Source organism: Callorhinus ursinus, unplaced genomic scaffold (assembly GCF_003265705.2).
Source record: "Callorhinus ursinus isolate GAN/ISIS: 27379988/994484 unplaced genomic scaffold, GSC_fseal_2.0 scaffold33, whole genome shotgun sequence".
NCBI lineage: Eukaryota > Metazoa > Chordata > Mammalia > Carnivora > Otariidae > Callorhinus > Callorhinus ursinus.
The window spans coordinates 14,820,086-14,833,052 of record NW_027397095.1 but is presented as its reverse complement, the minus strand read 5'-3'; positions in this window follow the sequence as shown (position 1 = coordinate 14,833,052).

Sequence of the window (12,967 nt, the reverse complement as noted above, 5' to 3'; positions counted from 1 at the left end):
TTTGTTTTTTAGAGAGGGAGAGGGAGAGAGAGAATCTTAAGCAAGCTCCACGCCCAGCACAGAGCCCAATGTGGAGGTCGTTTCCATGACACCGAGATCATGACCTGAGCCGAATGAAGAGTCAGATGCCTAACTGACTGAGCCTCTCAGGTGCCCCTGGTATTAACCATTCTGACAGGTGTGAGGTAATATCTCATTGTGGTTTTGGTTTGCATTTCCCTGATGATCAGTGACGTTGAGCATCTTTTCATGTGTCTGTTGCCCATCTGTATGTCTTCTTTAGAAAAATGCCTATTCCTCTGCCCATTTTTAATCAGATTATTTGGGGTTTTTTTGCTGTTGAGTTACATGAGTTCTTTATAATAGTTTAGATATGAATCCCTTATCAGATATATATAATTTGCAAATATCTTCTCCCATTCAGTAGGTTGCCTTTTCATTTTGTTAATGGTTTCTTTTGCTGTGCAGAAGCTTTTTAGTTTGATGTCGTCCCAGTAGTTTATTTTTGCTTTTGTTTCCCTTGCCTCAGGAGACAAATCAGAAAAATATTGCTAAGGCCCACATCCAAGACATTAGTGGCTAGGCTTTCTTTTAGGACTTTTATGGTTTCAGGGTGCCTGGGTGGCTCGGTCGGTTAGGCATCCGCCTTCAGCTCAGGTCACGTTCCCGTGGTCCTGGCGTCAGGCCTAAGTCAGGCTCCCTGCACAGCAGGGAGTCTGCTTCTCCCTCTCTCTCTGCTGCTCCCCGAGCTTGTGCTCTCTCTCACTCACTCTCTCTCTCTCAAATGAATGAATAAAATCTTTTTTAAAAAAAGGAGTTTTATGGTTTCAGGTCTTATATTTAAATCCTAAATCCATTTTGAGTTTGTTTAGTATATGGTGTAAGAAAGTGATCCAGTTTCATTCTTTTGCATGTAGCTGTTCAGTTTTCCCAGCACTGTTTATTGAAAAGACTGTCTTTTCCCCATTGTTTATTTTTGCCTCCTTTGTCAAAGATTAATTGACTACATAAGTGTGGATTTATTTCTGGGCTTTCTGTTCCATTGATCAGTGCAGACACCATATTGTTTTTAAAGATTTTATTTATTTATTTTTTTAGAAAGAGAGAGAGCACAAGCAGGGGGCATGGTTAGAGGGAGAGGGAGAAGCAGACTACCTGCTGAACAGGGTGCCTGATGTGAGGCTCGATCCCAGGACCCCAGGATCATGACCCGGGCCGAAAGCAGATGCTTAACTGACTGAGACATTCAGGGGCCCCAGCAGACACCATATTTTAAAACAATATTTTTTTTGTAGATTGCTCTGTACCTTCAATAGTATTATTTGCCCACAGAAAGTGTTCAATAAATATTTACTGAATGATCGAAGGGAAATACAAGAAAACCCATCAACTTTTCCACACTGGGGCATCAAAGTTTAATTTCCTAGGTCAATTAGGAAAGATATTCCTCTAGAGGGTCTTTCTATTATTTCGGTTTTGTTAACCTTTTTGTTAACAGAATTATTGAGATACAATTCACTCATTTAAATTGAATTCAGGGGCACCTGGGTGGCTCAGTTGTTGGGCGTTTGCCTTCGGCTCAGGTCATGATCCCAGGCTCCTGGGATCGAGCCCCGCATCAGGCTCCCTGCTCAGGGGGGAGTCTGCTTCTCCCTCTCCCACTCCCCCTGCTTGTGTTCCCTCTCTCACTGTCTCTCTCTCTGTCAAATAAATAAATAAAATCTTTAAAAAAATAAATAAATTGAATTCAGTGATTTTCAGTACATCCATTGTGTTGTATGACCATCAGCATGATCAATTTAAAACGTTGTCATCACCTGCCCCCAAAACCTTTGGGTCCATTAGCACCATTAGCAGTCATGGCTCTTTTCCTCCCACGTCTCCACCTAGCCCTAGGCAACCATTCAACTAGTTTTTCTCTCTATAGACTTCTTTCATCTGGACATCTCATGTAAGTGGAATCGGACAATATGTGAACTTTTGTGACTGGCTTCTTTCACTTAGCCTAATGTTTTCAAGGTGGTATATCCATACAATGAACCATCATTTGGCAATAAAAAGGAATGATTCATTAACTATTTAATGCAACCCTTTTACTAATGTATTGCAAGATTTCAGACATATTTGTACTTTAAAACTTGTTTAGGGGCGCCTGGAGGGCTCAGTCGTTGGGCATCTGCCTTCCGCTCCGGGCATGATCCCAGGGTCCTGGGATCGAGCCCCACGTCAGGCTCGAGAAGGCTGCTTCTCCCTAACCCTCCTCCTTGTGCTCTCTCTCACTAGCTCTCCCTCTCTCTCAAATAAATAAATAACATCATTTAAAAAAGATTTATTTGAGAGAGAGAGAGAGAGAGAGAGAGAGCACGAGTCGGGGGAGGGGTAGAGGGTGAAGCAGACTCCCCACTAAGCAGGGAGCCCAATGCGGAGCTTGATCCCAGGACCCTGAGATCATGACATGAGCTGAAGGCAGATGCCCAACCAACTGAGCCACCCAGGTGCCCCTAAATAAAATCTTTGATTAAAAAAATACTTGTTTACATTTTTTATTGTGGTAAAATACACATAACATTTTCCTTTTCAACCATTTTCTGTTTTTTTTTTCATTTTAACCACTTTAAGTGTACAATTCAGTGCCATTAAATAGACTTACATTGTTGTGCAACCATCACCACCGTCCAACTACAGAACTATCTCATCATCCCAAACTGAAACCGTGCATATTAAGCAATAACTCCCCACTTCCCCCTCCCCCCAGCCTCTGGCAGCCACCATTCTGTTTTCTGTCTCTATGAATCTGACTGTTCTAGATACCTGATAGAAGAGGAGTAATACTGTATTTGTCCTTTTGTTACTGGCTTATTCCAGTTAGCACAATTATCTTCCATGCTCATCTCTGTTGTAGCATGTGTCGGAGTTGCCTTTCTTTTTAAGACTGATGAACATCAGGGGCGCCTGGGTGGCTCAGTTGGTTAAGCGACTGCCTTCGGCTCAGGTCGTGATCTCAGGGTCCTGGGATCGAGCCCCGCATCGGGCTCCCTTCTCGGCGGGAAGCCTGCTTCTCCCTCTCCCACTCCCCCTGCTTGTGTTCCCTCTCTCGCTGTGTCTCTCTCTGTCAAATAAATAAAATCTTAAAAAAAAAAAAAAGGCTGATGAACATTCCATTCCATTCCACGTGTATACCATAATTTGCTTATTCATTCACCTGTCAATGGACCCTTGGGTTGCTTCCGTGTTTTAGCTACTGTGAATACTGCTGCTCTGAACCTAGGCATACAAATATTTGTTTAAGTCATTGCTTTGAATTTTTGGGGGATATATACCTAGAAGTGGACTTGCTGGATCATACAGATGAGGGAACAGAAGGCAAGCTGAGGACAAAGCAGAAGCTGACACCCAGCAAACTCCCCCACCACCACCACTGCCAGGTGGGACATGTGTGACATTCCTCGGGCACCCCTGGCTGCCCTAAAGCTAAGGGAAGGGAAAACAAATAGATAACTGACAGAGATCACAGTCCTGCCAGACCTGAGTCTCCATCTGTTTACCAATGACTTAGTGATTTACAAGGAAAAAGCATTCTTATCAATAACCTAGCTTCCACAGACGCATAACTCAATTTCCTGGAGCCCCAACGTCACCCTCCCCTCCATGCGTGATGTGGGAAACCGAGGCCGAAGGGAAAGGGAACAAATTTAAATTTCCTTACCACCTGCAGCCCATTGACAAGGACCTGAGAAAGGCAGAGTATAACATTCCTCTAGGAAGCTCCCAGCTGTCTTAATGTTAATGCCTTACTAGAAGGAAAAACAACCTTAGCTTGACAACGGCCAGGACTCCAGTATCCTGTGAGTCTTCTTCAGCATATGAAAGTCCTTTTGGACACCCCCCTTTTTCCTTACCTCCCCCAGCTCCCCAGTATATAATCAGCCACCCCTCACCACCCCGCTGCAGCAACCCCTTCTGCCCACGGGTCCCGTCCCCGTGCTTTCATAGAATCACCTTTCTGCATCGAAGACGTCTCAAGAATTCTTTCTTGGCCTTTGCTCCGGACCCCACCAACATTCCCAAACGACATCAGTAGCAGAAGTCCGCGTTTAAGTTTTTGAGGAACCGCCAAGCTATGTTCCACAGCGGCTGCCCCAGGTCACATTCCCGCCAGCAATGCACGAGCATTCCAACTTCTCCACATCCCCACCAACACTTATTTCCTGTTGTTTTTAAAATAATAAGCCTCTGAATGGTTGTGGGGTGGCATCTCGTTGCGGGTTTAACTTGCGTTTCCCTAACGATTACACCTTCTTTTTAATAAATCTTATGATCGAGAAACGCCTTAAGAGATTTAAAGAACTTGTTCACAAAATGAATGACCCCCACGTGTGCCTAGAAGCTATTACATGTAGTTTGTTTCAGGTCAACTATACCTGTAACTGAGGAAACTAGTTGCTTCGATACTTTAGGCATCAATGTGGTGTGCCCTGGGCTAGACACTTGTCACAGTTTCGGTTCCCCAGGAAGTAAAATCTGGGACTGGATCTAGGGTCCTGGATCATTTGTAAGAGTTTAAACAGGTCCTGAGATGAAAAATTTGGATCTCCACTGGTCTGGAGCATACTAAGGGAAGTAAAACCCACTCAGAGTCACTTCAGTCAAAATATTTATCCGACTTCTATAATTGGAAAACTCTCTCTCCCTCTCATCTCCGTTCCTTTTCCCATTTTGCACCCCTATCTCCAGCATGTTTATCTCATCTGCTACTCCATATCCTTTCTGTGGCTTACAAGAAACTAAATTGTTCCTGTTCCTGTTTCCAGGAAGACAGATCCAACACATTATATATATACATATATATTTTTTTTGAACTTCTGAATCACAGACAGGCATTTTGTGATTTGCTAACGGCCAAGAATATATTGCATTTCATCTACATCAGAAGTTGCGATTGCACTTTTGTATTAAAGAAGTTTCAGGAGCGCCTGGGTGGCTCAGTCGGTTGAGCGTCTGACTTTGGCTCAGGTCATGATCTCAGGGTCCTGGGATCCAGCCCAGCATCGTCCTTTGGGCTCTGTGCTCAGTGGGGAGTCTCCTTCTCCGTCTTCCTCTGCTCCTCCTCCTGTTCTCTCTCTCTCTCTCTCTCTCTCTCTCTCTCTCTCTCTCAAATAAATAAATAAATAATCTTTTTTTTCAAAAGAAGTTGCAAAAATATCAACAGCATCTTTTTACAATTTATTGTGAAGGGCGCCTGGGTGGCTCAGATGGTTGAGCGTCTGCCTTCGGCTCAGGTCATGATCCCAGGGTCCTGGGATTGAGTCCCACATTGGGCTCCCTGCTTAGTGGGGAGTCTGCTTCTCCCTCTACCCCTCCCCCTGCTCGTGATCTCTCTCTCTCTCACGCTCTCTCTCTCAAATAAATAAATAAAATCTTTAAAATAAAATAAAATTTATTGTGAAGAAGAAAGGTGTATGTTTAATTGCCATCAAAAGATTAGACTCTCATATTCAAGTGACGCCCATTTGAAATATGGAAGTTAAACACCTCTGTTTATTTCAATCCAAGTGTGGAAACCACCAGAGAACAGAAAAACACCCAAAACTCCACCAAGTGCCAATGTTCCTCCAGTGACACAATGTCTCTTGAAGGAATGTCATGCTCCAAAGGACACAGAAAAAAGCAAAGCTCTGAGGTAACTGGACTAAGGGATGGCCATGGCAATCAAATACCAAATCAGAAGAGGGCTTCTTTTTTGGTCTGGGGAGTTTTTGCTTTTCGGAAACATCGTGTGTGATGTCCAAGCATGATATATGCACACACACACACAAATACACAGCTTGCTAAATTTAGCTACAGGTCTGTCACAACAATGATGACAAAATTTTCCTCTGACCACAATGTGTTCGAGCACAAATGGTTCCTCTTTCCAGGTTCTGGTTTGTACATATACAAATTCCTAGTGAGGTGACACCCACTCTCCCACAGCAGGACTCCTTCTTGAGAGCAGACCATGAGGCCCCAGCTGTACTCCACAGGCAAAGGCACTAAGGAATGCAACTGTATCCTTAGGTGGCGAGTTCTTTGGCTTTGTACCCATTTCACAGAAACCGATGATCCCAGCGGGTCCAATTTCCCCAGAGCCAACCTAGAGTAATGGGGAGAGAGTGCCGAATCCTAACCACTAGACCACCAGGGACAATCTAACCTAGAGTAATGGGTAGGGCTGGCTTCGTGTTGGGCGGTACGTTTGTCACCTTGTGGAATGGGAATCAGGGGACAAGGCACCACTGTCTTGCCTCCTGCCCTCGCTGGGCCACCAAGCCCCTCCATGCTGACACTCTTCCCTAAGGGGCCTCACCATTGCAGCTTGCATGCGGAGCTCGCCTGGGGATGAAGGGGTACGAGGAAACAGGAAACTGAATGGCAGTAAAGCAGAAATGAAAGAAAAAAGACTGAGAACAAATGGGACAATATCAGCAGAAAGGAGAACAATAGAAGCGGAACCGTGAGAGACAAGGGAACCCTGAAGATGATAGAGTACTAGAACTTCTAATAATAGTTCCCATTTATTAGTGCTTACTATATGTTAGGCACTGGATTAACATTCAATGTGAGTTTCTTCATCTCATTCAATCCTTATAACAAACCCTGTGGTAAGCACTACTATTATGCCTATTTTAAAGATTTTTATTTATTTATGTATTTGAGAGAGAAAGAGAATGAGAGAGAGAGCATGAGAGGGGGGAGGGTCAGAGGGAGAAGCAGACTCCCCGCTGAGCAGGGACCCCGATGCGGGACTCGATCCCGGGACTCCAGGATCATGACCTGAGCCAAAGGCAGTCGCTTAACCAGTTGAGCCACCCAGGTGCCCCTATTATGCTTATTTTACAAAAGATGAAACACCCTCTTGTAATGAGAAAACGACTCCCAAGAGCCCAGCTTTGAAAAGAAGTTGAGAGAGGAAAGGACAAAAAGAAACAGAAAAAAAAGGGGGGTATATGGCACAAAATCAGATGGTAAAAACAAGCATAAATGTATTACAACTAAAGTCTACAAAGAATTTGACAAATCCGGGGCGCCTGGGTGGCTCAGTAGGTTAGGCGTCCAACTCTTGATTTCCACTTGGGTTATGGTCTCAGGGTCGTGAGATCGAGCCCCACATCGGGTTCCATGCTCAGTGCAGAGTCTGCCTGAGATTCTTTCTCTCCCTCTCCCTCCGCCCCTCTCCCTGCTTGCGCACGTGCTCTCTCTCTAAAATAAAAAAATAAAATCTTTAAAAAAAAAGAATTTGACAAATCCACCATCGTAGTGTCATGACGGGAGATTTTAACACGTCTCTCAGTAACTGATAGGTCCAACAGACAAAAAAATTAGCAAGAATATTAATTTGACTAACATGATCCACAAACTTGATCCATACAAAGAACACTGGGCCTATAATTTGAGAATACAGTGTTCCCTTGAACAACACGGGTTTGAACAGCGCAGGTCCATTTGTACGCGGATTTTTTTCAACTAATACAGCAGAGTACTGTGAATGCATTTCCTCTTCCTTATGATTTTCCTAATAAGATTCCCCCCCCCTTTTTTTTAAGTAATCTCCACACCAAGCATGGAACCCAACACAGGGCTTGAACTCACTACCCAGAGATCAAGACCTGAGTTGAGAGCAAGAGTCGGATGCCCAACCGATTGAGCCACCCAGGCGCCCCCCCCACCAATAAGATTTTTTTTTCTCTAGCTTACTTTATCTTAAGAAGATGGTATATAATACACAGAATATACAAAAACATGTATTAATTGATGGTTGATGTTACCAGTAAGGCCTCATATCAAGAGTATGCTATTTTGGGGGAGTAGGCTAAGTTTAGGAGGAGCCAAAAGCTATTTGCAGATTTTCAACTGCGCACAGGGATGGCGTACCTAACCCCCACATTGTTCCAGAGTCAACTGTCTACATTTTCCTCAAGCACTCATGGAACATTTACAAAAATAAACTCTACATTGTGTCACAAAGCGAACCTCATCAAATTTGCAAGGAAGGGTAGCATCCTGGAAACTGAGGCTGCAGAGAAGGGAAATGACTAGCCACTTCCTGGCCTTCCGTTGTGAGAGCGCAGAGCACACACGGCCACCGCTCAGCCCGGGGGGGGGGGGGGTCGGCGGGGGGAGTCTAGCAGCTAGGCAGTGTCGCAGTCCTGTAGTTGCCTGGTTCTGACTAGTACAGTCACAAAAGGCAGTCCAGGTGAGGGGATGTGGGAGAGGCAGGGCCATTCGGGACGAGGGTGCGATGATGAGTTTGGCGGTTCCCACGCGTCCCCTCCCTGGCTCAGCCCAGTGTTTTCCAGACTGAGGCTCTCAGGTCCTTGCTTGTTTAGGGAACTGTCCAACAGGCAGGTAGGCAAAACGACCTGGGAGAGGGAGGGGATGTGCAAATTAGAGTGTGGGTTCCTGTGGGAGTCGCGGCTATGCAAATGGCCTCCTCCCCCCGCCCCCAAGAGGCTGCTTGAATGAGGGCCCGGCTGAAGAGGAATTATCCTACACGCTTAAGGCAAACAAACAATGGAGACTTCAGGGCAAGAAGGTGCGGGGCACTAACATGCAAAGGAGGCATTTGAATCTTTAAACTCAGGAGCCTTGAGGCTGACAAGATGAGAGACAGACGGACAGACAGACACCAATGATTGCTAAGTGGTGAGACAGTAACGATCCTGTCAACGGTGTGCAAAGACTAGACCCGTCCTGGCTGGGCCAGGGGAGGGGACAGGACCTACATAGGGTCAGGCACGGCGGGGGAGAGGGTGCGGTGAGATGCTGGGGTGGTGGCAGCAACGAAAGCACCCCAAACCAAAAGCCAGAGGAGGAGCCCTGGATGCTGACGCATGGAGGCCCTTCCTCTTTCGGAGACCGAAGTGTTGGAAAGCAGAACAGAGCCGATTCCAGAGAGGAAGAGTCTGCAGCCTGCAGGGACTGAGGCCATGGAGTGACTGGACGGGATGTTGACTGCTTTCAAGGGGTGCAAGAAAGACTAGGGGGCCAGGCCCCGAGGGCACGCTCTTTCATAGAGCAGCACCCCCAAGGAGTTGGGCGCAGGGAAGAATCAGCCTCACAGCCCCTGGGGTCTGATGGTGGAGCCGGAAGGTGGGTGTGGGGGCCGCCCCTGTCCTTGACTGCCAATCCCTCACCTAGTCTTCCCCCAGCCTCCTGGCCTCCAGGCAAGAATCAAGGAAGTTTTGATCATTGATCTCAGAAAACCAGATCTCCCAAATGTCACTTTTACGATGTCACCACCTTGGTCATAAAAGTCTTCCGTGGTGGGCGCCTGGGTGGCTCAGTTGGTTGGCCGACTGCCTTCGGCTCAGGTCATGATCCTGGAGTCCCGGGATCGAGTCCCGCATCGGGCTCCCTGCTCAGCAGGGAGTCTGCTTCTCCCTCTGACCCTCTTCCCTCTCGTGCTCTCTATCTCTCATTCTCTCTCTCTCAAATAAATAAAATCTTAAAAAAAAAAAAAGTCTTCCGTGGCTCCTTACTGCTTATGAGATCCAGCCAGAAAGTGACTGCGGTTGACTTCTTTCTCCTGTCTCCCTCTCGCCTGCCTCTCTCAAGTTCTGGTCATCCTTCAAGGTCTAGTTCAGTGCCCATCCATTCCAAGAAGTCGTCCAAAGCATTTCCAACCACACTGGTCCGTCTTGCCTTTCTCTGAGCATTTATGTTTGTGTGTTTGCTGCATTTTCCCTAATTGTTTTCTATGCCTCCCCACAGCTTTGACTGGAAATTTCCCAAGGACAACCACACGAACTGCTGCCTTTCGTTGGTCGATTGGTATCCCTCACAGCACCTAGCACAGTGTGATTTATGCATTCATATATTTATTGAGTATGTACTTTGTGTCGGGTACAGTTCTGAGTGCTGGGGATAGAGCTGGGAACAAACCAGAAAACATTCCCTGCCCTCATGAAGCTTACATTCCAGGGTAATGGGGCGGAATGACCCAGGAAGGGGGCTAGCAGGCGGGGGCAGGTGGGGTTCGAAATTTTCGAGCGGTGGCTAGAGTGGGCCTCGATGAGCCATCTACATGACGCGACAGAGTAAGACGTGTGGCTATCCTGGGAGGTTGGAGCCACTCGCAGAGGAAATAGGGCAGGGCAAAGACCTCGAGGCTGGAGGGCACTTGACTCCTGTGAGGAACAGCCAGAAGGTCAGGGTGGCTGGAGGAGCATGCCTGGGGCAGAGCAGCAGGAGGGGAGTTTGGAAAGGTGGGTTAGGTTAGGGCCTTGGAGGCTGGTGGAGGGTCCCGAGCAGATGGGGTAGGGTAGGGCCTTGGAGGCTGGTGGAGGGTCCCGAGCAGGTGGGATAGGGTAGGGCCTTGGAGGCTGGTGGAGGGTCCCAAGCAGTTGGGGTAGGGTAGGGCCTTGGAGGCTCGTGGAGGGTCCCGAGCAGGTGGGGTAGGGTAGGGCCTTGGGGGCTGGTGGAGGGTCCTGAGCACATGAGTGCCCTGTTGAATCCAAGAGTCAATTTAATGATCACTGTAAAGTTTGGAGACCTGAAGTCAATTAGCTTCAGGACATTGATCCAGACAGATACCCCAGCACCACACTTCTCGGCCTCAGGCGAAACCCAGGGGATCTGGTCACGAGCCCCTTGTGCAAACGGCACTCTCTCGAGTGAGCTGCACTAAACCTGTAGAGGAAAACCACTTACAGAAGAGCAAGAACCTCCAAGTCAATGAAACCCAGACCCCGAGAGTATGATATGTCACCGACGTTGACTGTGTCACGTTCAGTTTTGCGTTCTCTGTGGTGCCAGACAGCGTGTTTCCTCAAGCCACCCCAAACAAACTCAGAATCTAAGTAAGAGAAGCGTGTCCACACTTGCTGTACGCACATGGTTTCAGGACAAGCCCCCCGGTGGTTGTCCCTTCCAATCAGATTACTGCCCCGAAGCTCCTCCTAGGTGAAAATCCGAGAGTTACCCTGGGCAGAGTCTCCGGCCTCCAGGAGCTTGAATCTGGTGGCAGCTCAGGACATGCACACAAACCTCTTTGTTAATTGCTACAGTGGAGGCATTTGTCGGGAGAGAGTAAAGAATTTTGCATTTGGGGGTTAAAGAACCTTAAAAAATGTGACGTTGGAGGAACGGAAAAGCGTTCTGGTTAAAGAGAACAGCAAGAGGGAAGGTTTGTAGGGAGAAAACATCAGAGGTGACAAACAGGGGCCAGGCAAGTGGTAAGTGGGGGAAGCAGGCCAGGCCAGGGAGCATGGGGCCTGTGCCGACTGGGAGCACATGCCCTGTTGATAAGGTGGCAGCACCTGATGAGCACCCGCGGACCGTGGGTGCACTGGAACTCAGGTCCAACGCTACCCCAATTTCTGGTATCTTTATTTCTTTAAAAAAAATATTTTATTTATTTATTTGTCAGAGAGAAAGAGAGCACAAGCAGGGGGAGCGGTAGGCAGAGGGAGAGGGAGAAGCAGGCTCCCTACTGAGAAAGGACCCCGATGCGGGACTCGATCCCAGGGCCCTGGGATCATGACCAGAGCTGGAGGCAGACACCTAACTGACGGCGCCACCCAGGTGTCCCCAGAACTTCTGATTTCTTAAGAGAAGCTGAAAATCCGGGGTGTCATGCAAAATCTCCTGATTTTTTTTTCATGTTTAGTATCTAAATCCAAATATATTTAAACATGATGTGGGCCAAACAAAACTGCCTGCAAAGGACTTTGAGCCTAAAGCTGGCCGGTTGGCTGAGAGTGCTGGGCCGCAGAGTGACTGGGGGGAGCCTGGCTGGTGAAGAGACTGAAAAATTCGGGGAATCCGTCATGAAGAAGCAAGCCCGCAGGCAAAGGCCTCAAGACTACCTTTTTTGGCATTTGAGGGGAAGAGGTGTTCCTTTAAGAAGATTGAGCTGGGAGTGAAATGATCCGACCTGCACATCAGGAAGATTTGTCACCTGGTGGGGAGAAGGGCAGACCCTTGTAAGGGAAAGGCAGTAAGGACCTGAGACCAGTGGAGGCAAGGAAGGGGGAGAATTGACATGAGAGATGTTTTGTGATAGAAGCCCTGCGTGGCTGGATGGCTGGGCGGGGAAACCACACACGCCAGATACAGGAAAGGACCGTGTCAAGGTTAAAATACTTTGACCGCCAACCTCTCACTGATTTTTGGTGGGCATGTGGACAATGGATGGATACGGGCCAAGTGCAAATATAACAAAGAGTACACTAGCTCAGGATTTCTCTACTTTGGCACTATGGTCATTTTGAGCTGGATAATCCTTTGTAGGGGTGGGCGGGGGAGCTGTCCTGTGCTTAGTGGGATGTTGAGCAGCATCCCTGACCTCTACTCACTAGATACCAGTAGCACACCCTCCCACTCCAAGTGGGGACCACCAAAAATATCTCCAGACGTTGCTAAATGTCTCCCGAAGAGGACAAATCAACCCTCGTGGGGAGCTATTGCTTTAGTGTCAGAAGAAGGGAAATTCCCTATTTGCTGTTTCCCTTTGTTTCTTTTCACTGCAGTGGTGGTGAGTATCTGTTCGGTTTTGGCCTGATAAAAGGCATAAGACCCTTTGTGAGATTTTTACCTAAAGGCCAGAATTCTTAGCTAAGCCCTTGGTATATATGCTGACGCCTGCGTCCTTGATGAATTCAGGAGGGTGTTTCTAACTGGCTGGAAGGAGACCTGACTTTGGAAAGAGGAACATCATTCTTTCTCCCCAACTATTTTCTTGTTTGTGCCCTTTCCCAACTCCACTCACAAAAAAGGAGGAGGCCTTAGCGAAAAGGGTAAAGATCCAAAAAGCCAACGGGAGCGGCCAAGGTACCTGGGGCAGTCCAGAATTCCAGCCACCTCAGGGCCAAGGCGAAAGGAAGGACAATTGGTAGTCTCACACCCAAATCGTCAGGGGCCCAATGAATTACAAATTAAAGCTAAACGTGATGCGGACTCATCGTGACTCCGATTACACAAAGCCCAA